This window comes from Cryptomeria japonica, chromosome 3, assembly GCF_030272615.1.
Source record: "Cryptomeria japonica chromosome 3, Sugi_1.0, whole genome shotgun sequence".
In the NCBI taxonomy this organism is placed as follows: Eukaryota; Viridiplantae; Streptophyta; class Pinopsida; order Cupressales; family Cupressaceae; genus Cryptomeria; species Cryptomeria japonica.
This window is the reverse complement of record NC_081407.1, coordinates 259713600-259738484: the sequence shown is the minus strand read 5'-3', so window position 1 is coordinate 259738484 and position 24885 is coordinate 259713600. Positions and strand designations below refer to the sequence as shown.

The following is a 24885-nucleotide window of genomic DNA, read 5'->3' as shown; positions in this document are numbered from 1 at the left end:
TCAACCTTCATGGTATATAGATTCTACATTTAACATAGCAGCCAGGCAAATGCTCTACCACACAAAAATGATACTATAAAAGCGAAGGTTAGACAAATAATGATTAGGTAAAAAATTATGAAGTTGTTTCTGGATATGATCGTGTTTATCTTTTTTGTATAACATTTGGGATCACATTCTGTGATCCATCATCAGATAAAAGAGTATCAGAAGAAAATGAAAAAATAACAAATTGCATTAATTTTAAAAAGTGTAAGCTAAAATCCTTTGACAATCAAGTTGTGAAGATTCGCCTGTCCGAAGGATTTCTAAAAAAATACATTGAAATGATTATCATCTTGAAGATTTAATTTAATTTGAGTGAAGGCGGGATTTTCAAAATGAACAGATAACCATGTCGGAGACATTACGAGGCCTTATTGCCATAATGACAAGCACGAGAAGAATGATAACAGGAATGAGCATCAGTATAAGAGGAGGAGGAGGAAGAGGCGGCAGAACCAAAGGAAGAAATAATAATAAGGCTGTCAGGCAAAGCAGTGCCCAAATAGATTTAACACTGAAGTAGGCTTTCAAATATGACCTCATACTTTGCCCTAGTTGTCTTCTCCTCCTCTAAGCTCTTGGTAAATCGGCAAATTAAACTTTGCGTAGATCATAGAAAATGTTCACAGAACGGTGTATGCTAAAATGTCATCCTTCTTCTAAAATTTGGAAGCTGAGCAATTATAAATCCTTCGCCAATACATGGAAGTTTATGAAATTTCTATCGTACCTGGACAAATCGTTTTGGCAGCGTTGTAAATAAAGAAATCGGTTGTCTAGAGCAGGAGATATTAAAATTTTTGTCCAATCTACATTGCAACAAGTGAATGTTTCGCCATCTATATTCCTCGGCGGCCGAACGCTGAGCTTTTCCTTTCTTCGGCACAAAAATTCTGAAAAGCCGAAGGAAACTATTAAAAAATTTACCTTGTCAGTGAGCTCTCGTCACAATATCTCACTATAAAATAAACTAAAAAGCAAAAGAATTTTATTGATTTGTACCTTTTTGAGAATCGTCCGAACCTCCGATGTAAGACACCTGTTCAAGCGAAAGAAATCCGGATACTTCCGAGATTTTCAGAGTCCATTCTGACTAGAAGCTCGGAAAGAATCCTGAAAATTTGTGTCAAAAAGTTTCCAATCGACACAAAAATCGAGCTCTCTAGAATCGTCTGGAGCATAGGAAGGTCGCTTCGTGATCTGATCTCAAATATGTTCACAGAACGATGTATGTTAATATTTCAACGCACTTCTAAGACTAAAGCTGAAATCTTAAAACATTCTTCGTCAATACATGGAAGCTTATTATAAAGTTTCTATCGTACCTGGTGAAGTCGTTTTGGAAGCGTTGTAAATAATGAAATCGGATGTCTTAAGTAGGAGATTTTAATATTTTATTTCCAACCTACAGTGCAACAAGCGAATTATCCCTCAGCTTCCTGACCGGAGAATTCAAAGCGAAATTCAGCAAAGGTAAGTTGAAACCCTTCAAAATGCACGAATATGCAGAGAATCTCTAACCATTGTTACGCCATCTGTTTTCCTCGGCTGCCGAACGTTGAGCTCTTCCTATCCTCGGCACAGAAATTCTGAAAAGCCGAACGAAACTTGTATTAAGAAAATTTCCTGCTCCTATTTTTTAGTCTTCTAGGACTACAAAGATTTTTACCTCTTCAGTGAACTCTCGAAAGAATGTCTCCGTATAAAATAAACTAAAAGGAAAAAGAGAGCTATTGATTTGCACCTTTTTGAAAATCTTCCGAACTTCCGATGTAAGACACCTTTTCTAGCTAAAGAAATCCAGGATACTTCCGAGATTTTCAGAGTCCTTTCCGACTAGAAGTTCAGAAAGAATCCAGCAAATTTGTGTCAAAAAGTTTCCAATCTACACAAAATCGAGCTCGTTAGAATCGTCTGGAGCGTAGGAATGTCGCTGCGTGATTCGATCTCGAATCTTTGCGATCACTTCAAGAGATTTTCGCTCTGAATTTAAATTTCAAATCCTTCTTGCTTCTCCGTTTAAATTCTGCCTAGTAAATTCACTGGAAGTTTTTTTTCTGCAATGTCGCCAGAATAAGCAAAATATAAACGTAGAGGGATTTTATATAATAAACCATGTAAAACCATGTGCAGAGGGAGAAACAAATCCTGGTCGTTAGAAAACTGGGTGCGCTAATGAATGCTAAATAAAGATTGTACAGGGACAATTTAAAAGATTTTTTTAAGCCAAATGTACTTTACGTCTTTAACGATTTTGCTTTGAAATAAGTTTAATAAAATAAAGAAAATTTCATAGATTTGTAAAACCATTGCATGACATATAGAACAATTGGAAGGATTTGAACTATTGTTAGGGTTTTATGACGAGCAAAAAATTAAAATGGTGAAAAAGAAAATAATATTAAATAACAATGATTGTGCCTCTCGTGATGAAATGCATTTGAATGAATTAAATACGTTTGCCAACTTAAATAAAAAAATACAAGAATACTTTGGCTATTCTAAAGTCAATTGCTAGAGAGATTAGGGAGGAGCTTTATTGGCCCCATCTCGTGAATGGTGGAGTAGACTAAGACTACCACTATTTGTTTTTTTTGTACCTATTGTAATTTTTTTTAATAATTATTATTTTGTTTCTTTGGATAGATGCTCTCAGTTTGATAGAGTAGATATTTTGTGGTTGATAGAGTAGATGTTTTTTACAGATTTCATTATAAGTACTGTTATAATCCATTTTTTCAATTAGCTACTAGAGATTGCTCAATTAGCTACTATAGATATCTCTTAACAAATTGTTATTTAGATTTTTTTATTCAAAATAATTAAACAAATAAATTGTAAAGTGACAACTACAAAACATGATTTACTTTTAAAACTAGTGAATGATACATTGGGAAGTATTTCCACTTGATAAATTGCAATTTCAAAGTTTGGTTATCAATGTATTGTTTAGTGCCATACAGTTAACTGCACATCTGAACATGTGACATGCAATGAATGTATAATCAAATAAGTAAATTGGCAAGAAACAAAAACAAAAGAAGATTTACTTTTTAAAATGGCTAGTGATAGCTTGGAAAAAGTTTTCCATTGACAAATTGCAACTTTAAATATTGGTTATCAATGTATTGTTTAGTGGCATAGAATGAAGCTTCGTGATTAATAGTTTCCACTTGACAAATTGCAATTCTAAATATCCATTACCAATGTAATGTTTAGTGGCATGCAATGAAGCTTTGTGATTAATGAACTCTTTTTCAAAATATATAACTCATAACTATTGTAAGTAAATCTCAATTTCATTGATTGAGAAAAAAAAAATGAAATTTTAAATAAGAAATTATGTAATGTGTACAAGTGACATGCTTTATTAATTGTTATTTAATATATATATATATATATATAAAATATAAGTTATTATTCATAAAATAACAAATACAAATTAGTAAAAATCTATTCAAAAGTAGAAAATTAAACACACACGCATGTTGAGAAATACCATACCTATATGAACACTACGATTTTAATTTTTAGTTAAGAATTATTTTATTTTATCTACAATATTTTTATTTAAATATTTTTTTATTTTCTTTAGCAAAAAGATTCATTTTATAATTTTAATTTTGAAAGATAAATATTTGTTATGTTTTAATTTTTTATTTGTACTTTTCTTTCACAAATACTATTATAATCATTTGTATTTGATGATTATTAATATGAGTTATATTATTAATGTTTCCAGAATTCTTTATTAATGTAATATTATAATAATCATAACAAAATTAGAATTGGGAATACCTAGGTCTTCAAAAACATCTTTGTGCAAAAGGGAAGTGTTCAAAATGCCTTGTTAGAGGTTAACAATCATATCATTTACAATGGCTTGGACCCATAAAGTTATTACTCAAAGAAAAAACCTACTGGAGATAAAAATCATGTCAGAACTTTGCTTAAAAGATGGAGATAGAAATACTAAATTTCTCCACATCTTTGCACATATAAAGAAGATGAAAAAGTCTATTTTCACCATTAACAATTTCACCTTAGTTGATATAATTTCAAAGAGCATGACATTCAAATGGAAACAATTAATTTTTTCTTGAGCCTCTTAACCAAGCCTCAACAACAACAAGGTCAAAATGAACAAGATACATAAGACCTTATTGATTGTATTCCAAATCTTATTTCTCAAGAAGATAATTGTGTTCTCCTCAAACCTTTCACCATGGATGAAATTAGGAAAGTTGTCTTCTCCATGCAACCTAATAAGGCCCCACATCAAGATGGATTCACTACCTTCCAAAAATGTTAGGACTTTATTTTGCAGGATCTGCTTCACGCCTTAGAGGAATCTAAAAAATCAACCACCTTGGTAAAGCAATTTAATGTCACTAATATAGCTCTTATCCCAAAGGTAAGGAATCCAAATTCATTTTCATATTTTAGACCCATTTCATTATGTAATATAGTATATAATTTGTTTACCAAAGCTATCTATATGAGGCTCCTTCCATACATCTCCAAAATAATTTCTAAAGAATACAATGGCTTCATTTCTCATAGAGAAACAATAAAGGGTTCTCTGGTGACCCATGAGGTGTTGCATACAATTAAAACCTATAAGTTTCCATCCTTTATCATCAAACTTGACATTTTGAAAGCATATGACCACATTGATTGGAGTTTTTTAATCCAGGTTTTGAAGAAGTTTCGATATGACTCTAAATAGTGTAAGACAATTGGATTTGTTACAACCTCACAAGGGATTAGACAAAGTAATCCTCTCTCACCATTTCTATTTATCATATTAGAAAGATCCTTAAGAAGATCCATTAAAGCTTCCCATACCTAGGGTAAATAGAAAGGCATTCAAATTCGAGAATCTAACATCACACCAATAAATCTCCACCCTCCCCCTCAAAAAGTAAGCCTGATATTTCTAAGGATTTGACCCCCTTGAAGGATGAGGACTTACAGTTTATTGTTTCAGAGGATTAGGGATGGGATAATGATGATGATTTTCAGACTGGGGTTGGAAACAAAAAGGGACATCAAGTTTTAGCAGAATTCTGAAGAGAGGCTAAAATGAAAAGGCTTCCCTTATTTCCTCTCACCCGGAGGAAAAAAGTTACCATCATTCTTCTCCTTTGGGTGATTCTATGGAGGTTTCTATGTTGCAAATGTAATGTTGATGGTTGCAATTAATGATTGCCATTGATGTCAACATATTATTTTGGGATTAGTTCCTTATGTTTGGTAATCCAGAAGATGTGTTCACAGAATGTTTGGTGCTATGAAAGATGTCTTATAGTTGATATTCAGTGTTGTTTGTTCATATTGATGGTGATTCAGATATCTCTATTTATCGAATATGGTATTGATCGATTGTATTCATGAGTATCTTGGTTCAATGCTTATTTTTGCTAAGTTGGGTAGTGCTATTTTGGGTCTGATTCGATCCAGAATTGGAGAATGTGTAACAACATTTGTGTAGCGTATGAGTCATTATTTGGGTTTGGTATATGTGATGTATATAACATGTTGATCTGAGTGATGAAGTACATTATGGTATGGTAAACTTATCATTCCTTTCCACCATTGGAATGTTTAGCATTGACCTATTTCAAATCTATATTTGGCTGACTTAGAAAATTATGTGGTCTAGAGACAGTATAAATAAGAGGATGATCTAGATGAATAATAGTAATGGTGTAAGGAAGATATGTGATACTGAAGGGGATAAATCTGATTTATGTCAATATTTGAAGTGTCTTGTTGTTGATGGACACCAAAAGCGGTTTTGGTATTGTAGATTATTTCATAGTGGTGGACAAGAAAGATAACTTGTAGAGGACCAAATCAAAAACCATCTGAATTGAAGATACACATGAACATCCCAAATACATTCCCAAATCCACAACACAAGATATAATCATTCTAGAGAATAATGGATCAAATACCTAAACAGTGAACACTGAAAAACCAATCTTCATATCGAAATCCACAATTTGATCAAATCACCACATAGCATCATGAAATCAATATGAAATTAAGTATCTAGTTTATTTGGCATAACAAATAGATAAATCAACCGGGTCAACTCAGTGCAAACACCAGAACACCAAAACACAGGAATATGTTGATATCAATGACAACAACATATCCTAGAAGCAACAATATCCAACAATTTCCCCCTTTGGCATTGATGACAACATATGAGTGTGAAAAAAAATCAATGCAAAGGAATAAATCAACACTAGAAATCTCCTCCTAAGATCATGCACACAAAGCTTCCAAGATAAGGCAATTTTCACATGTTTCTCTCCCCCTTTGACAACAATTCCAAAGACATAAATCATGCATCTCTCCCTCTAAAAAGGAAAATATCTCCCCCTTAGGATAAACTCACACATTGAACCATACACTGACTACTCCAACTGAGTAGCAACACCAACTCATCAACTTGTATAAGAAGATAAGACTATGAAGTCCACCAGATTGATGAATCTCAATGCATCTAGTTCTCATCAGGAGGGGCAAAGACCCCTAACTTGTCTCTCAAATATAAAAATGTAGATATGTAGGTAAAGGCTTTATTAAAAATATTTTCAATTTGATCCTTTGTAAATACATACTCCAATTTGACTTCTTCATCACTGACTTTCTCCCTCAAGAAGTGATACTTAATTGATATATGCTTTGTTTTAGAATGCAGCACCAGATTATTGGAAATATTAATAGCACTTGAATTTTCACAATATATAACTGTAGGCTCATCATAAGCAAGGCTAATGTCCTTCAACATTTTCTTCATCCAAACTACTTGAGTACAGTTGCTAGCAGCAACAATGTATTCAACTTCAGCAGTAGATAGAGGTATAGCATCTTATTTCTTACTTGCCCATGAAACCAACATTTTCCCCAAAAAGAAATATCCACCGGTAGTGATCTTTTGGTCATCAACACCAGTATAAGCACATAACATGAAATCATCATTCTTCAGATACCACAAACCATAACCAACAGTCCCCTTCAAGTATCTAAAAATATTCTTCACATCAGTAACATGACTCTCTTTAGGATTTGCTTGAAATATGGTGCAAAGATAAATAACATGCATAATATCCAGTCTAGTCAGAGTCACGTACAATAGTCCACCAACCATAGATCTATATTAACTTTTGGAGATTCATCTTTCTTGGACAACTTGCATTCAATCAACATGGGAGTTCCAATAGGTTTGGAGTCATCTAACCCAAACTTCTTCAATTGTTCCTTCACATACTTAGATTGAGAAATGAAAATACCTTTAACAATCTGTGTAATATGCAACCCTAAGAATAATTTCATCTCACCTATCATAGACATTTCAAACTCATTTTGCATATCATCAGCAAACTTCATACTCAAATCATCATCTCCTCCAAAACTAGTGTCATTAACAAACACTTTAACAATCAAGATGCTATCATTATCAACCTTGAAGTATAAATTATTGCCAGCAGTACCTTTACAAAATCCCAACTTCATCAAGTACTTGTCCAATCTAGCATACTAGGCTCTAGGGGCTTATTTAAGTCCATGCAGTACTTTCTTCAATCTGCATACCATGTCTCCTTCATTTGATAATAAAAATCCATCTAGTTGCTCAATATAGACTTCCTCTTCCAAATCTCCATTAAAAAAGGCTAACTTCACATCCATCTGATATACCTTGAAATTCCTATAAGCAGCATATGCAAGAAGTAATCTAACAGCTTCAATTCTAGCTACTAGAGAAAAAGTCTACTCGTAATCAAGCCCTTCCATCTAAAAACATCCTTTACAAACCAATCTTGCTTTATTTCTAATGACTTCACTGGCTTCATTTAGTTTATTCTGGAACACCCATTTTGTACCAATCACATTCTCATCTTTAGGTCTCGGAATAAGTTCCCATGTGTTATTATTTTTAATTTGATTCAACTCTTCTTCCATATCTTTTACCCAATTCTCATCCTTATAGGCTTCAACAACATCTTTAGGCTCAATCTTGGAAATCAGGCATATTTCTTCAACATCAATCCTTCTCCTAGTCATCACACCTTTAATTTTATCACCAATAATTTGATTCTCTGAATGATTTAATTTTACATACTTTAGAGTCCTCTGATTGTTTTGATTCTCAGGTTCTTGAACTTCTTCACCGGCTACAACAATATCCAGATTAGCTATCTCTACTAGAGCATTTTGCTTCAGGTTCTTAGTCTGCACTTTCTTTGAGATGATATCCTAATCGTCAAACTCATATCCACATGCTCTTATCTACTTTCCATGACATTCATCAACCTTCACATTTTTACTTTCTACTATCTTCTTCAACCTCTTATTGTAACATTGGTAGGCCTTGCTCTTAGTAGAATAACCCAAGAAGATTCTTCCATCACATCTTGCATCAAACATTCCTATATCCTCATCCCTTTTGATATAACATTTGCTTCCAAAAAATCTAAAATATTTAACTGTAGGAACACAACCAAACCATAACTTATAAGGAGTCTTATCGGAATTATCTTTTATATGTGTTAGACAGTTCAAATAATCGAAAGACAACTGAGAGGGGGGGTGGAGAGGTGAATCAATTGTCACATATTACCGAAACCATTAGCAATTTAAACCTTACTACCGTAACCCAAAACATTAATACCGGAATAGCAGATAAAACAATTAAGCATAAACAATAATCAGGAATAAATACCATCCACATGACACCAAGATTTGTATGTGGAAAACATGGTAAAGGGAAAAACCACAGTGGGAAGCCTACCCACAGTCATATAATACTTCTACAGTAAGTATGTGAAATACAATTGAGGGGTTTGTACTTGCAAGAAGGCCAATATCCTAGAGCGCACTAATCATCACAAAAGGAGCCTCACTGACTACATATAAATCCAGACTACAATCCAGAGAAGTGTTGAACTACAAAAGATAGCATCTCCTATGCTTGAGTACAGTTTCGGTTAAGCTCGATACTGGAGGACTAAATCCTCTTACATAAACCCAATTCGATCTCCAATAATCGATCAACTCCTCTTCCTGAATTATATTACTGGAGCCTACCAGATCATTCTGGATCCAAGTTAACCAAAAACCTCTCAACCTACTGGGACCAGAAGGGTGTCGGTAAAGAATCCAAATAGTTGGCGTTGGCATCAATTGCAAAACATCAATGCAACACATAATCAATTCCACCAAATGGCCAACAATCTCCCCCTTTGGCATTGATGGCAACACTAGATGTGAAAAATATCTAAGTACCAAGAAATTCCAAAGAAGTCTCCCCAAATAGCTCTGAATATCAATATCTCCCTCTGTGAATAATATCTCTGTAAAGCTTTGAATTTATTTTCCTTTCTCTTTTTCTTTTTCACCTTCTTTTTATTTTTCACATCAATATCACTCCCCCTTAGACAACAATGCTCAAAATATGACAAAAATATCAAAGCAAAAACATAAACCTCTAAATCACAAAGCTGACTACTCCCCTTGAGCAGTAGCATCCCACATCAGTGTCAAAATGAATAATTTCTCTAATAGTGCATGTTGAATTGATGCCAAACAACATCAATCAAGTCTCTATCAGAGGGGTAGAAATGCCTAATATGTCTCTCAGGTACTCAAATGATTTGTTGGACAAAGGTTTAGTGAAAATATTTGCAATTTGCTCTTTAGTGTTCACATAAACCAGTCTAAATTCATTTGCTTCCACCTTCTCTTTCAAAAAGTTATACTTGATAGATATGTGCTTTGTTCTAGAATGAAATATCAGATTCTTTGACATATCATTAGCAACAGAGTTATCATAGTGAATAACTACCGGTGCATCACAATCCACCTTTATATCCTTCAACATTTGCTTCATCCATAAAACTTGTGTACAGTTAGTAGCAGCAACAACATACTCAACTCCAGCCATAGATAAATAAGTACATGACTATTTCTTGTTGATCCATGAAACCATCTTCTTTCCAAGAAAGAAAGCTCCACCAAAAGTACTTTTCTGGTCATCAACATCTGTATATGCACATAAAGTAAATTTATCATCCTTAGGGTACCACAAGCCATATTTTGTTGTACCTTGCAAGTATCTAAAAATCCTTTTCACCACCATTTCATGATTTTCTCTAGGATCACTCTGAAATCTTGAAACAATACAAATAGCATTCATAATGTCAGGCCTAGTCTGAGTCAAATAAAGAAGACCTCCAATCATAGATTTGTATCTTGTAGGATTTACCGATGCAGAAACATCTTTTCTTGTCAATTTCTCACTTGTAACCATAGGAGTACTTACCGGTTTAGAATCTCCCATACAAAATTTATTCAACAATTCCTTAGTATATTTAGTTTGACAGATGAAAATACCTTTTTCATTCTGAGTAATCTGCAAACCTAAGAAAAATTTAATCTCACAAATCATAGACATCTCAAATTCTTTCTCCATATTCTTGGAAAATTTTATTCATAACTTATCTTCACCTCCAAAAATAATGTTATCAACAAATACTTCAATAATCAGTATATCATTATAGTAATCTTATAATATAGGTTACTGTCAGCACTGCCCTTAGTAAAACCAAGCTTCAAAAGATATTTATCCAACCTTGCATACCAAGCTCTAGGTGCTTGTTTCAATCCATATAAAGATTTCCTTAACCTATAAACCATATCTGTATCATCTAATAGTAAAAAACCATCAGGTTGCTCAATATAAACTTCCTCATCAAGATCCCCATTCAAAAATGCACATTTAACATCCATTTGATAAACCGTGTAGTTTTTATAAGCAACACAGGCAAGAAATAATCTTACAGCTTCAATCCTAGCTATAGGTGCAAAAGTCTCTCCATAATGAATTCCTTCCTTCTGAGAATATCCTTTACAAACCAATCTAGCCTTATTCCTTATAACTTGACCATCCTCATTCAATTTATTCCTAAAAACCCATTTAGTTCCAATAATATTTTTATTTTTAGGTCGGGGAACCAAGGGCCATGTGTTATTTTTCTCAATCTGATCTAATTCGTCTTCCATAGCTTTCAACCAGTGTTCATCTTTACATTCCTCAATTACTGATACGAGTTCAACTTGTGAAATTAAACATACCTCATTAGTTGCCAATCTTCTTCTTGTCATCACTCCATTACTCTTATCCCCAATAATTTGATCTTCCAAATGAGTTAATCTCACATGCCTAGCAGCCTTCTGACTTTTTGTTCCTCTTCCCTATTCTTCAATTACTGTAGAATTCTTTGATATTGCCAGAGTAACTAGTTCAACTCTTTGTTCTAGTAAAGGTGCTACCAGTTCAGATATAATCATTTCCACTCTTGGTTCCTTCTCATAAACTCTGATTTGACTTTTGTTTAGCTCATCTAATTTGACAATTCTCTGCAATCTCTTATTATAACATCTATATGCTTTTCTTTGATTAGAATAACCAAGAAATATGCCTTCATCATATTTAGGATCAAATTTCCCAATAATATCATCTCTCCTAATATAACATTTAGTACCAAAAATTCTGAAATACTTAACTATAGGTGTATTTCCAAACCATGATTCATAAGGTGTCTTACCAGTTTCTCCTTTGATATGTACTCTGTTGAATGTATAAACCCCTATGTTCACTGCTTCTCTCTAGTAGATATGAGGTAGACTAGCTTCCATCATCATTGTTCTACCAGCTTTCAAAGATAGTTTTGTTCTTCCTTTCCACAACTCCATTATGTTGAGGTGTCCGAGGAGCAAACAAATTGTATTCATATACCATGCTTGTCACAAAAGTTATTAAACTCACTGGATGTGAATTCTCCAACATGATCTGATCTCAAACATTTAATCTTCAATCCTGTCTCAGTTTCCACTTTAGTATAATCATTCTAGAATAATCATCAATGATTAGCATGAAATATCTATCACCTTGAAAACTTTTAACTCTAGCGAGGCCACACAAATCACTATGAATAAGATCAAGAACATCATTTGATTTATCTTGTATACTCCTAAAAGAGGTTCTGACCTATTTACCCTTTTGTCATTCTTTACATATCGGATTATAGAGCTTCATAATCTTAGGTATATCCCTAAATGCCTTAGTTTAACTGATCTTTAGAATGCAATAAAAATTCACATGAGACGGCCTTTTATGCCATAGCCAACTCTCATCAATCTGTGTAATCAAATATGTCTTCTCACCGGAGTTCAAATAAAATATATTACCTTTTGTCTATGTACCAGTTCCAATTTTCAAGCCAGATCTGTTAATGATTTTGCATTTCCCATCCTTGAACTATAATTGAAATCCCTTATCTACCAATTGACCTACACTCAAAAGATTATTTTTCAAACCTTCAACATAATAAACATTGTCAGTATTGTTCTTACCATCCAATGATATGGTTCCTTTTCCTTTGATCATACATGCCTTGTCATCTCCGAATCTAACTAGACCATGATCAAATTCTTGTAAAGACAAAAAATTCCCTTTATCTCCAGTCATATGATGTGAACAACCATTGTCAATTAGCCATTCATCCTTGTCTTCAATTTTAGCAGCAAGTTCCTTCCCTTTAGGTACATTCTCTTCTAGTGGCGGATCATCTTCCTTGATAGCCAGGAATACCCATTCCTTCGCATTGTTGGATCCACTAGTAGAGTATTTTGTCGATTCATGTTCTGAATCAGTAATGCCTTCCTCATCCGCTATGTAACATGATTTGTCTCTATTTTTATTGTATTTATACTTGTTCTAATATCCAGGATTAGGCTTAAATGATCTTCTAACTCTTTCTTCAAATATTGAATTCCTTTCAGGACATCTAGATGTAGAATGACCAATCTTATTACATGCAAAACATGTAAAAGGTACTTTTCCTTCATACTTACTTCCTATCGGTCCTTTAGGTACTCTTGTAGCAAATAGTGCTTCAACTTTCTCAAACTCATCATCTTATCTCTTCATATCTTTCAATTCCTTTGTATACAAAGATTTCTAGCCTTGCTTACTAGTTGTAGATATAGATGCATGAAAAGTAGGTTCAGACTTCACAGCTCCAGAAGGTCCAAATTATTCAAGCTCAAAAGTAGATAGTTTCCCAACCGAAGTATCTCTGTTGACAGATGTATTAACCATTATTCTTAACTCATTAATAGAAGTAGCCTTCATATTGTAATCCTGTGGTAGGGCTCTCAGGACTTTAGAAACAATTTCATCTTCGCTCAGAGTTCCACCACAACATTTAACTCCCATAACAATCTCATTTACCCTTTCCATGGATGCAGTAATCCTTTCATCTTCTTCCATCTTTAGGTTTTCATATCTCACTCGGTAACCATCAAGTTTAGCAATTTTCACTATAGGGTCACCTTCATTAAGAGTCTCCAACTTATCCCATATAGCCTTTCCAGATGGTTTATCGGTTAATCCCATTATTTGCTGATTAGAAAGTGCACACAAGAGGGATTCTCTTTCTCTACAATCATTCTCAAGCTCCTTGTCTAGGTTTTCTGGAGGAGGATTGCTAGATCCTAGATTATAGGGTGCGACACCATTCTATGTGATCTCCCAAATATACTTGCCAAGACATCTTAGATGAGTCTCCATCTGAATCTTCCATACTATGTAATTTGTTCCATCAAGCCTATTAATATCTCTCTGAAAGATAGCTCCAAAAGAATCAGATGAACTTGAACTATTAGTCACCATAGGATCTTCCTCAAGCGGTTAAGCTTTTTACAGAGAAGACGAAAACTCTGATACCAATTGTTAGATAGTTTAAATAATCGGAAGACAACTGAGAGGGGGGGCTGAATCAGTTATCACAGATTACCAGAACCATTAGCAATTTAAATTTTAATACTGGAATAGCAGATAAACCAATTAAGCATAAACAATAATCACATAATAAATACCATACACATGACACCAAGATTTGTATGTGGAAAACCCAGTAAACGGAAAAACCATGGTGAAAGGCTACCCACAGTTAGATAATACTTCTGTAGTAAGTATGTGAATTACAATTGAGGGGCCTAGACTTGTAGGAAGGCCAACAACCTAGAGCGCACTGCTCATCACAAAAGGAGCCTCACTGACTACATATAAATCCAGAGTACAATCCGGAGAAGTGTTGAACTGTAAAAGATATCATCTCCTATGCCTGAGTACAGTTCTAGTTAAGCTCAATAACAGAGGACTAAATCATCTTACATAAACCCAATGCAATCTTCAATGATTGACCAACTCCTCTGCCTGAATGATATTGCATTATTCACACATTACATTCCTTTACCATGACCTCTAACAATAACCATGATGATCTATAATGAGATCTTACATATATATATATACAAACCCTCAAACATAAATAATCAGGTTGGCCACCAGATAATAAACCAATTACATATTTACAAACCATGTCGGCCAAAAAATAATATCAACATATTAGACATCCCAAAAATACATTAATAGGTCCTATCCACACGTTACATTAAAGTCGGTCCATAACCTAGATGAACCGGGACCAAGTATAGGTCCACACGCTATAGCAATGATCTCCATCTGCCAAGTCTCGAACATGATCAACAACAGCATCCTGAAACTCCACCAGAAGTTGCACCAACACCACTTATGCAATTCATCAGAGATCTCCACCAAAATCTCTACTAGTGAAACCCTTGCCCAAACCAAAAAACCAATCTTCTAAGCAAGAAGGATATCAACCGATTACCAAACCAAAACTAGTTGACCAAATATGAGTATAAATATCATGAATAAGCTAATTCCATCACCAGACTATACTGGAGCCTACCGGATCATGCCGGATCCAAGTTAACAAAAACCCACTCAACCTACTGGGACCAGAAGGGTGTCGGTAAATTATCCAAATATCTAGTGTTGGAATCAATGACAAAACATCAATGCAACACATAATTGATTCCACCAAATGGCCAACAATATGCATTTGGTTGAATGTGTAAACAACAGTGCTAACAAATTCTCTCCAAAAGGTCTTTGCAATATATCATTTAATCAACATATTCCTAGGAGCATCCAAAATAGTTCTATTCTTCCTTTCAAAAACTCCATTCTGCTAAGGGGTTCTAGGAGCAGATAATTGTCTAATTCTACTTCTTTCACAAAATGAATCAAACTCCCCAAATGTGAATTCTCCTCCTTTATTAGATCTCAGGCATTTCAACTTCAACCCTGTTTCTATCTCCATCTTATCTTTGAATATCTTGAATTTCTCCAGGGCTTCTGATTTCTCCCTTAGAAAAGTAACCCACATCATTCTAGAGCAGTCATCAATCAATAACATGAAATATTTGTCACCCTCCACACTTCTCACTCTTGTAGGACCACACAAATCAATATGCACAAGATCTAATAATCCATTAGATGTATACTGCTTACTCTTAAATGAAGATCTTGTTTTCTTTTCCAACTGACATTATTTATATACCAAATTAGAAGGTTTCACAATTTTAGGCAAATCTCTAATAGCTTGAGTAGAACTTATCTTGGTCATGTAGTCAAAATTAACATGACACATCCTCCTATGCCACAACTAGCTTTCATCTCTTTCATCTATCTGAGCAATCAAATAACTTTTCTCACCAGCATTCAAGTGAAAGATAATACCTTTTGTCTTAGTCCTTGATGCAATCTCTATACCAGAGGCATTCAAAGTCTTGTATTTACCATTCTTGAATTGAAAATCATATCACTTATCAACCATCTATCTAACACTCAAAATATTATGCTTCAAACCTTCAACATATAAGACATCATCAATATTATGTTTATCATCAAAAGAAATAGAACCTCTACCATGAATCACACAAGCTTTATAATCACTGAATCTTATTATACCATGATCATACTTCTGCATATTCACAAATTTTCTTTTAACACCCATCATATGATGTGAACAACCACTGTCAATTACCCATTCATCTTTCTCTTCAATCTTAGCAGCCAAAGCTTTCTCCTCAACAATGTAGCTTGTAGAACTCATTGGTACCATATGTAGACACTTAAAATAATTATTTTAAGTTCTTTGCATAATTAATTTTTTAATTGTGGAAATTCCTATTCCTCCTCAATATTATTTAAATATAATTAATGTTGTCACTATGGTCTATTGATTGATTTATTTAATAAATCAATCCACCTTTATTCTTTTTAAAATCCCTAAGATTAAGTCTCCTCAAATTCCTCCTTTTAATTAATTAATTAATGCGATTCCTACAAATCACCTTTTTCATAATCCATCATTAACCTAATGAATTCTTCTAGAAGCTCCCTAAACTCACTTATCATTATTCTACTAATTTTTAATTCCCTCCACTCATTCTCTCTCCTAGTCAAATCCTCCTACAAATCTTATCTACCCTAATCCCATCTAACATTCTTCTAATCCCTCTCCTAATGAGTTGCTAGTGGCTAATCATCATGATTAGCCACAAAGTCAACTCCTTGTCCCTTCCATCCAACCACCTTCCTTAAATGGTCTTTTCCTATGTGAATATGAGATTTTCAAAATCTCACATTCCTCTAGGCATCCCATCCTCCAAGGAATTTTTAATTCCTCCTTATTCCTCCAATCCCCATGATCATTATTTTTGAAGAATTTTTAATTCCTCATCCCCATCCCTCAAGGAATATTTTATTCCTTTCTCTTCCCTAGGCACATTGGGAAGTCTTCCCAATGAGCCTTGAGGAGTGTGGAGACAAGAAATGCCTTTAAGGTATATCACTTGGTCTCCACACTTGTCTTTTCACCTCCTCTTGGGCCATGTGTGGGCTCACAGGAAATCCTAGCCCTTCATCTTGGGTCAATCCTAGGCCTCCATTTCTCCTCTTAGCCTCCTATAAATTGAGGACTCCATCCCCTTGTTTCTAATCTCCAAGTTAGGTAAATCTATGCTGCTATTTTGTGCTCAAGAAATCATCCTCATACCCTTATTATGCCAAAATTTGCACTCACCCATACTTAGCCAGTTCATACTTCCTTGATCATCAATCCATCCTTCCTCATCCGTCCATCCTCTATCCATTGTGTACAATATTGGAGAGCCAACCATATTATCCATATTGGACCAATCAGATCAAGCTAGGAAGGGACACATTCTTGGCTTCAACAAGAGTCCAAATCGGAGGAACATGAGAATTGTCTTGGCAAGGTTTAAATATTATTTTTCATATCTTGTTATTTGAATGTTTTGTGTCTTTTGTGCTTTGATTTGAATTATTAATATAACCTTGCAATCAAGAATTTTCCCTTGGTTCATTTTGGCATGCCTCAAGGCCTTGAACCATCTCTAGGTATATCAGAATCATGTATGCATGAGTTACCATAGGAAGGTCAGAACCAGGGAATTTGAAATTGGTGATCTTGTCCTCATGGAAAATTAAAAAAACCTTCAAGAAAGAGAAAAGAAAGGCAAGTTAGAGCCTAATTGGCTTGGACCATATGTAATCACAACTAAATATGGATTAGTGACCTATCAGTTGGCTACTCCTAAAGGAGATCTTCTGGATGATCCAATGAATATCATGCACCTGAAAAGATTCTATGCCTAGTCCTCAAAAAGTCATCAATTGTCAAAAAATCAAAAAAATAAAAAAATCATGAAAAATACATAAAAATGAGAAATATATCTTGCAAAAAGATCATCACTCTGGTGAAAACCTAGTAAATAGGTGCCTTGTGACATCCAAAAAATAAATTAATTAATTAATAAAAACTAAAAAATTAAAAAAAATCAATTCATCCATTAGTGAAAACCACTTTGTGGCGCTATGGACAAGTACCTTGGTGAAAACCTACATGCACGCACCAAGGTAAATAATCTAGATCCATTGTCTATCAGATTGGTACTCCATCACCCTCACTATCCAATTCCCTCATCAGGACATTCCCCACCCCTCCCACCTTGGAATAAATCATGCGTATGATGATGAGTCTTCACCTAAATCATGAATAAAAAGTGTCCCATCAAACCGAGCTTTTGTGCCTCTATGTGAGCTCCATAAAGTCTTGAGGTCAGTCCCAAGTCCACAAGTTAATCTTCAAGGTCATCTGATCACTTGCCTAATCCAAAAATCTAGCCACTCTATCCTTTGCCCAAGGGATGACTCCTTCCATCTCCTAGCAGTTTAATCCTGCATCCTAATCCTACTCTTGGCAAGAGGTGTTAGTTGGTCATGAATGAGAGACTTGTTTGATTTCTTGGATTTTTCATTTGCACTTGCATCTTTTTCCCTTCGACTGCATCTATCTACGACTGCCCAGATCTTCCATATCTAGATATGTTTACAATAGGTGCATACTGGGGTATATTTTCATAGCATGGTGTGTTTTGGATCTCTCTTGTATGAATCGGTGACCTGGTACTAGTGTTTATCAACACTTACCTCCTCGTGTACAAGAGGTAACAGTGTGTTTAAGGGTTTCCGTGCACGTACCCACAACTTTGTATTAGTGTTTCTCAACACTTGCATAGCTGTGTGTAAGGAGTTCCCGTTTGACTGTGAGTCAGTCCACACCTTGGGTTTCTCATGGCATCCTGGTTCCTATAGTCAGTGGTACAGGTTACCTAGGGCAATATCAAACTAGGTTGGCTCTCCACATCTTTTATGCACAACTCTCACCATCATTCCATAAAGTCTTAATCTAATAATTATGGAGTTCTCAATTCCCCCTCGTACTATTCCATATTTTTCTATTTTTTTAATCTAAGATCATTGTATTACTACTGGCATATTCCCTCTTTGTATTATCCATTCATTTTATCCACTTAGGTGGCATTATTCATATAGATCTCATTGTCTATTCATCTAGGTGTATTACCTATTCATTTCATTACACTACTCAGATTATCATTTTCATATGCATTTAGCACATAAATTGCATTTAGATTTCATTGCATACATCACTTAAGTTGCATTATCCATTCATAGTAGATGACATTAATTCATTCTCTTAGATTGCATTACATTACTCATTCATTTCATCATTTATTTAGATCACCTCATTTGCATAGCATTGATGATTTATATTGCAATATCTGTGTAAGTGACATTACATTCATTCCTCATATAGATTGCATCTATGCTAATTAATCATTCATCATAAATCATTTGCATCTACATCTACTATTGCATTACATATCCATCATACATCTGCATATACAACATATATACACATCAAAAACATGATCACTCATCCTACATCCATAAACATGTCAGCAACATATCATAAGCAAACATATATAAGCATCCACACTGCATCACATATAGGTTAGCACAATATATCCATAATAATTATCCATGCATCACATCAAAAAATAATAAATAGAGTCCATCATAATAAAGTACACACATCATCCGCCGCCACATATCATATATATGCATATAAGCTCAAAAAGATGAATATGTATGTCATAATGCAATGATCACCCTGAAGGGTAAAAATATAATATATAAGCCAAAAAGGAGCTAGCTTTCCCCTCCTGTCTCTCCAGCCCCCTCCTTCGCACCTCCTCTCCCTAATCCTCCTACTCCCCCTCCTCTAGGTGGCCTAAAACCCATTGATCCACCTATCTACTGGCTCTGTGTGGGCTATTGACTCTGTATCATATGGGATCGTACACTCTCAGTGTACAAGGCTGCTCGTTGTGCCATAGGTACTGCTTTGTGGTATAGCCCCCTATAGTAGCCTGCCTCCTGAACTGCCCTCTTTGCCCCATCCCTCCGCCGCATCATGTCAAAATACATCTGACAGGCCACATCCCTCTCCCTCCGTAGTCGTGTCACATTTGCCTCTGCCCTCTGTGCTCAGCCCCACAACTCCTCTAACTCATCATCCTATCAATAAAGAACATCCTGTAAAGCCTTAATGGCTGTCCCTATTCGTGCCTCCTCTAGCATCTGCTCAGACTCCTCCCTCTCCTCTCTTAGAGAATCTACTTCTATCCTTGCTGTATGGAGGCTCTCTATCAATTCTGCTATCTCCCGTCGCAACCGCTCCATCTCTACCTCTAGGATCTCCCTCCTAGTTCTCTCTATATGTATCTCATCCTCAAGGGAGTGAAGCCTTTCCCAAGTCACCTCTCTCACACTATAGTCTATCAAGATCAGCCTGTGATACTCTTGCCCTGCCCTCCACCTGTGCCTTAGGAATATCCATGGTACAACATCCTCTCCTCTACCAACCCCTCCCTCTGCGGCCTCTCCTACTGGTACTACTCCTACCTCTCCCTCTCCAGCCTAGGGATCCCTCCTCCATACCACCCTAACCCTCCTCTATTGTCCGCCAACACCCCACCCTGCTGCAACCACAACTCTCTCACCTGGTCCATCATCCTCTCCATTGACTATCTGATCTAGTCAACTACGACTCATCCTCCTCCAAAACCACAAGAATGGTAAGGTGCACTAGAAAGTATCCCTCCCACCAGCTCCTATATCCTTCTATCATCCCTGGGTCCTCTCCTGCCTTGAGCCGCTCATCCCAAACCAAGTATGACAATGTCTGAAAACTGGTCCTTCCCTCCAATGGACTTGTTGTCGGACCCCAAAATCTCACCTCTCATTTTATCCGAGGATATATTGGTATGTCTCCCATTATGTCCTGGACCAGGCTGAACTATCTCGCTACTCTATATGGCACATAGTACTTCATGATATATATAGACCTGCTAAACATGAACATCTCCACTCCAGCCCAGTGTAGCTGTCAATCCCCCTCCATGTCTCACAACCCAAAAATGGCCACCATGTAAACTGCATAATCTCATCAAAGATGCAACACCAAAATCATATGGATCCTATCAGGGTGTAATGTAGCAGGCCCCTGTACTTGTCTATATATGGCTGATGGCCTCGCCTGTCTTGTAGACCTAGTGGCTGATTAACCGCAATATGCTCCCAAGCTGAGATATGGAGAAGTGTCACTCCCACAGATAAGCTAACATACTCCTTGTACACCACCAGATGCATATCGTGAAATAAAGACACGTACTCCATCTAACAGGAAACCCATGCCCTCCGAGACCTGGTATAATCCGTCCACTCAAAAATCCACAAATCAGAAGTACCACATGAGGAATATGCCTAATACCAATCGCCCTACCCAAATGCATCCTACTCCTGTCCAGCATCAGTAGGGCCTCATACTCGCAAACCTCCCATAGGTAAAAATCTTCTGCATGTATATGGTACTCAGGGATGACGCCGCAAATGGGGATCTTCAAGATCCTCCATACATTTAGAAGAGTCACCATCGCCTCACCGGTAGGTAGACAAAAGGTGTTATATCTACTATCCCACCTCTCAACTAAAGCCATCATCATCATAGTATGAGCTGAAATCCTTGGCCACCTGCCCACAAACTGTAACAGTAGCTAAAATCTCCAACTCATTGAGCCACAACCATTGATATAATCTCATAGTAGTAGGCCAATTCTCCCTCGACGCCAACGACCCCAACTCAGCCTGCATCCAGTAATCCAATTCATCATTCCACATCCTTTAGTCCTATTCTACCCTCTGGTACACCCATACCTTCACCCACCTCAAAATTTATAAGGCCTATTTCTAATTCTTCCCTTCCCTATTGCATGTGTTGATTCACTCAATGCTCGCACCAAAACCGTGGCGCTTGCGCTATTCTGCAGGTGCACGTGCTAGGAGCCCCCCCTTAAGGACCCTCAACAGACTAGAGTGACAGCTCGCATTGGAGGACTTTTTCCCTCACCTGACTATACCCTAACCTACCCTAATGCGACCACCCACGTCATGCCACCTACTCCTAACCCTAACCCTAACCCTAAAACTCCTCCACCGCGAGTGCCCACGTAGTAGTGCAACTGCTCACACTAAACACACCAGTAACCGTCCCCAAACCCCTGCTTTCCCCTTCCACTCGCGAGAGCTCGCACTAACCTATAGGCGTGCATATGAAAATGGTGATCAACGCATTCGCCTCACCAAAATTTGGCCCTAAACTAAGCCCTGATTCTACCCTAAACCTAAAAATTCACAAACGAGGATAGTCCTACATACCAGTGGTCCATATCCTGTGGGTCTCTCATACCGTTGGATCCTCTCGGTGCAGTGCTCACATGTGGGGACGCGATCCATCTCTCCTCTCCTTCTATGCTTTGATTGGCTCCAAGGCTTGTGTGTAACAATGACTCCTCATTGGGCCCTTTGTGGCTTATATGGACCCCCTTGTGGGCCCATTCCTTTCGCGGTCTCCCTCCTTCTATTTCCTCTTCTATTTCCTTTTCTATTTTTCTTCATCTACCCTATCTTTCTTTTTTCGTTCATCTCTTCCACCCTAATTCTTCCTTATTCATTTCGAGAATTTTTCGTCAATTTTTTTACAAAAAAATTTCTCAAAAAAATTCTCGAGGGTGCATACACCACCCACGCTTTACTCTGGGGCATCTATTTCTTTTTTCTTCTATCTTTTACCCACCAAATTTGCCATTGCATAAACAAGGGGCAAAATGTAGACACTTAAAAATAATTATTTTAATTATTTTAAGTTCTTTGCATAATTAATTTATTAATTGTGTCAATTCCTATTCCTCCTCAATATTAATTAAATATAATTAATGTTGTCACTATGGTCTGTTGATTGATTTATTTAATAAATCAATCTATCTTTAATCTTCTTAAAATCCCTAATAATGAGTCTCCTCAAATTCCTCCTTTTAATTAATTAATTTCAATTAATTAAATAATCCAGGTGATTCCTACAAATCACCTTTTTCCTAATCCATCATTAACCTAATGAATTCTTCTAGAAGCTCCCTAAACTCACTTATCATTATTCTTTTAGTTTTTAATTCCCACCTAATCATTCTTCTAATCCCTCTCCTAATGAGTTGCTAGTGGCTAATCATCATGATTAGCCACAAAGTAAACTCCTTGTCCCTTCCATCCAACCACCTTCCTTAAATTCTCTTTTCCTAGGTGAATGTGAGATTTTCAAAATCTCACATTCCTCTAGGCATCCCATCCTCCAAGGAATTTTTAATTCCTCATTATTCCTCCAATCCCCATGATCATCCTTTTTGAGGAATTTTTAATTCCTCATCCCCATCCCTCAAGGAATATTTAATTCCTTTCTCTTCCCTAGGCACATTGGGAAGTCTTCTCAATGAGCCTTGAGGAGTGCAGAGACAAGAAATTCCTTTAAGGCATATCTCTTGGTCTCCACACTTGTCTTGTCACCTCCTCTTGGGCCATGTGTGGGCTCACAAGAAATCCTGACCCTTCATCTTAAGTCAATTCTAGCCCTCCATTTCTCCTCTTCTCCTCCTATAAATTGAGGACTCCATCCCCTTTTTTCTCATCTCCAAGTTAAGTAAATCTATGCTTCTATTTTGTGCTCATGAAATCATCCTCATACCCTTATTATGCCAAAATTTGCACTCACCCATACTTAGCCAATTCATACTTCCTTGATCATCAATCCATCCTTCCTCATCCATCCATCCTCTATACATTATGGATAATATTGGAGATCCAACCACATTATCCATATTGGAACAATCAGATCAAGCTAGGAAGGGGCACATTCTTGGCTTCAACAAGAGTCCAAATCGGAGGAACAAGAGAACTCTCTTCACAAGGTATCAAGATTGTTTTTCATATTTGTTATTTGAATGTTTTGTGTCTTTTGTGCTTTAATTTGAATTATTAACTAACCTTGCAATAAATTTTTTTCCCTTGGTTCACTGGATCATCTTCCTTGATAGCAATAAATACAAATTCATCTTCCAAATTCACTGATTCTTCATCTGTCACACCTTCATCAACAACATAATAACATTTCTTCTTATATTTGTACTTCTAGTTAGGCTTATAGGGCTCATCATACTTATCATGTCTCTCATATCTATAATTCTTATTATATCTTGACATTCTTTCAGGACACCTAGAAGCAAAATGTCCTATCTTATTACAAGAGAAACATTTCAAAGGTAACTTTTCATCATACATACCGGCTCCCTTTGGAAATCTCTAAGCAATAAGTACTTCAAGCCTATCCAACTCTTTGTCTTGTTCTTCCATGTCTCTCATTTCTCTTTCATATCTTTAAACCCTAGATGAACTATATAGTCACAAATTTACCATGTGATTCTCCAAATTCACTCAACTCAAAAGCAACAAGCTTACCAATTGATGTAGGAGCATCCCCGGTCGATGAACAATCTTGCATCAACCAAAAATATTTCCTTTCAGTTTTGTTTTGTTTAGTTCATTTTGCAGTTTTCTGTGTTCTTACCGGTTGGTACCGGTAGTTGCTTTGGTTTCTAGGTTGGTTCATGTGCTTAATTCAATATTTTAGTTTATTTAGGTTCTTTTCCAATTAGTTATCGCTTCTAGTTGACTGTTTCTGGGTTTCAAGATAGTTCTTGTGCTTACCGGTTGGTTTTCCTTCATTACTGGAGTGAAGCTTGGCATGTGGACCTATTTGGGATCTTGTTCGATATTTTTTGGCATTTGGCTGACCTTCCTACTGAACCACACCTCTTGGTTGTTATTATCCAAAAATATTTCTTTAATTCTTAGGGCCGACCTAGCTACACGTTTCATTTTCCTACATTGGTAAATGTTATCTTATGAGGTTGACCCGGATATGTTCCGATGGGTATAAATATGATATTATGTAATCATTTGTAGGAGAAAATGGTAGAAATGAGAATAAGGATCAAGATTCACATTTAGTGATCTCGTTGATTCTTTGAGTCCCGGTTGGATTGTATCTGGCT

The 24885-nt window shown here is 36.0% G+C and overlaps 1 long non-coding RNA gene across 2 annotated transcripts; it reads right to left on the bottom strand.

Annotated features, from left to right (window-relative positions):
- Positions 1–217: 217 nt before the first annotated feature.
- On the bottom strand, positions 218–2182 carry LOC131064136 (uncharacterized). 2 transcript variants are annotated; one of them, XR_009111208.2, is made up of 4 exons: positions 1790–2182; positions 1371–1634; positions 1048–1245; positions 218–956 (listed from the first exon to the last, which is right to left on the bottom strand). It is a non-coding gene; the product is annotated as an uncharacterized LOC131064136 (long non-coding RNA). The 2 variants fall into 2 exon arrangements; XR_009111207.2 differs by having other exon boundaries at positions 218–938.
- Between the last annotated feature and the right edge of the window lie 22703 nt (positions 2183–24885).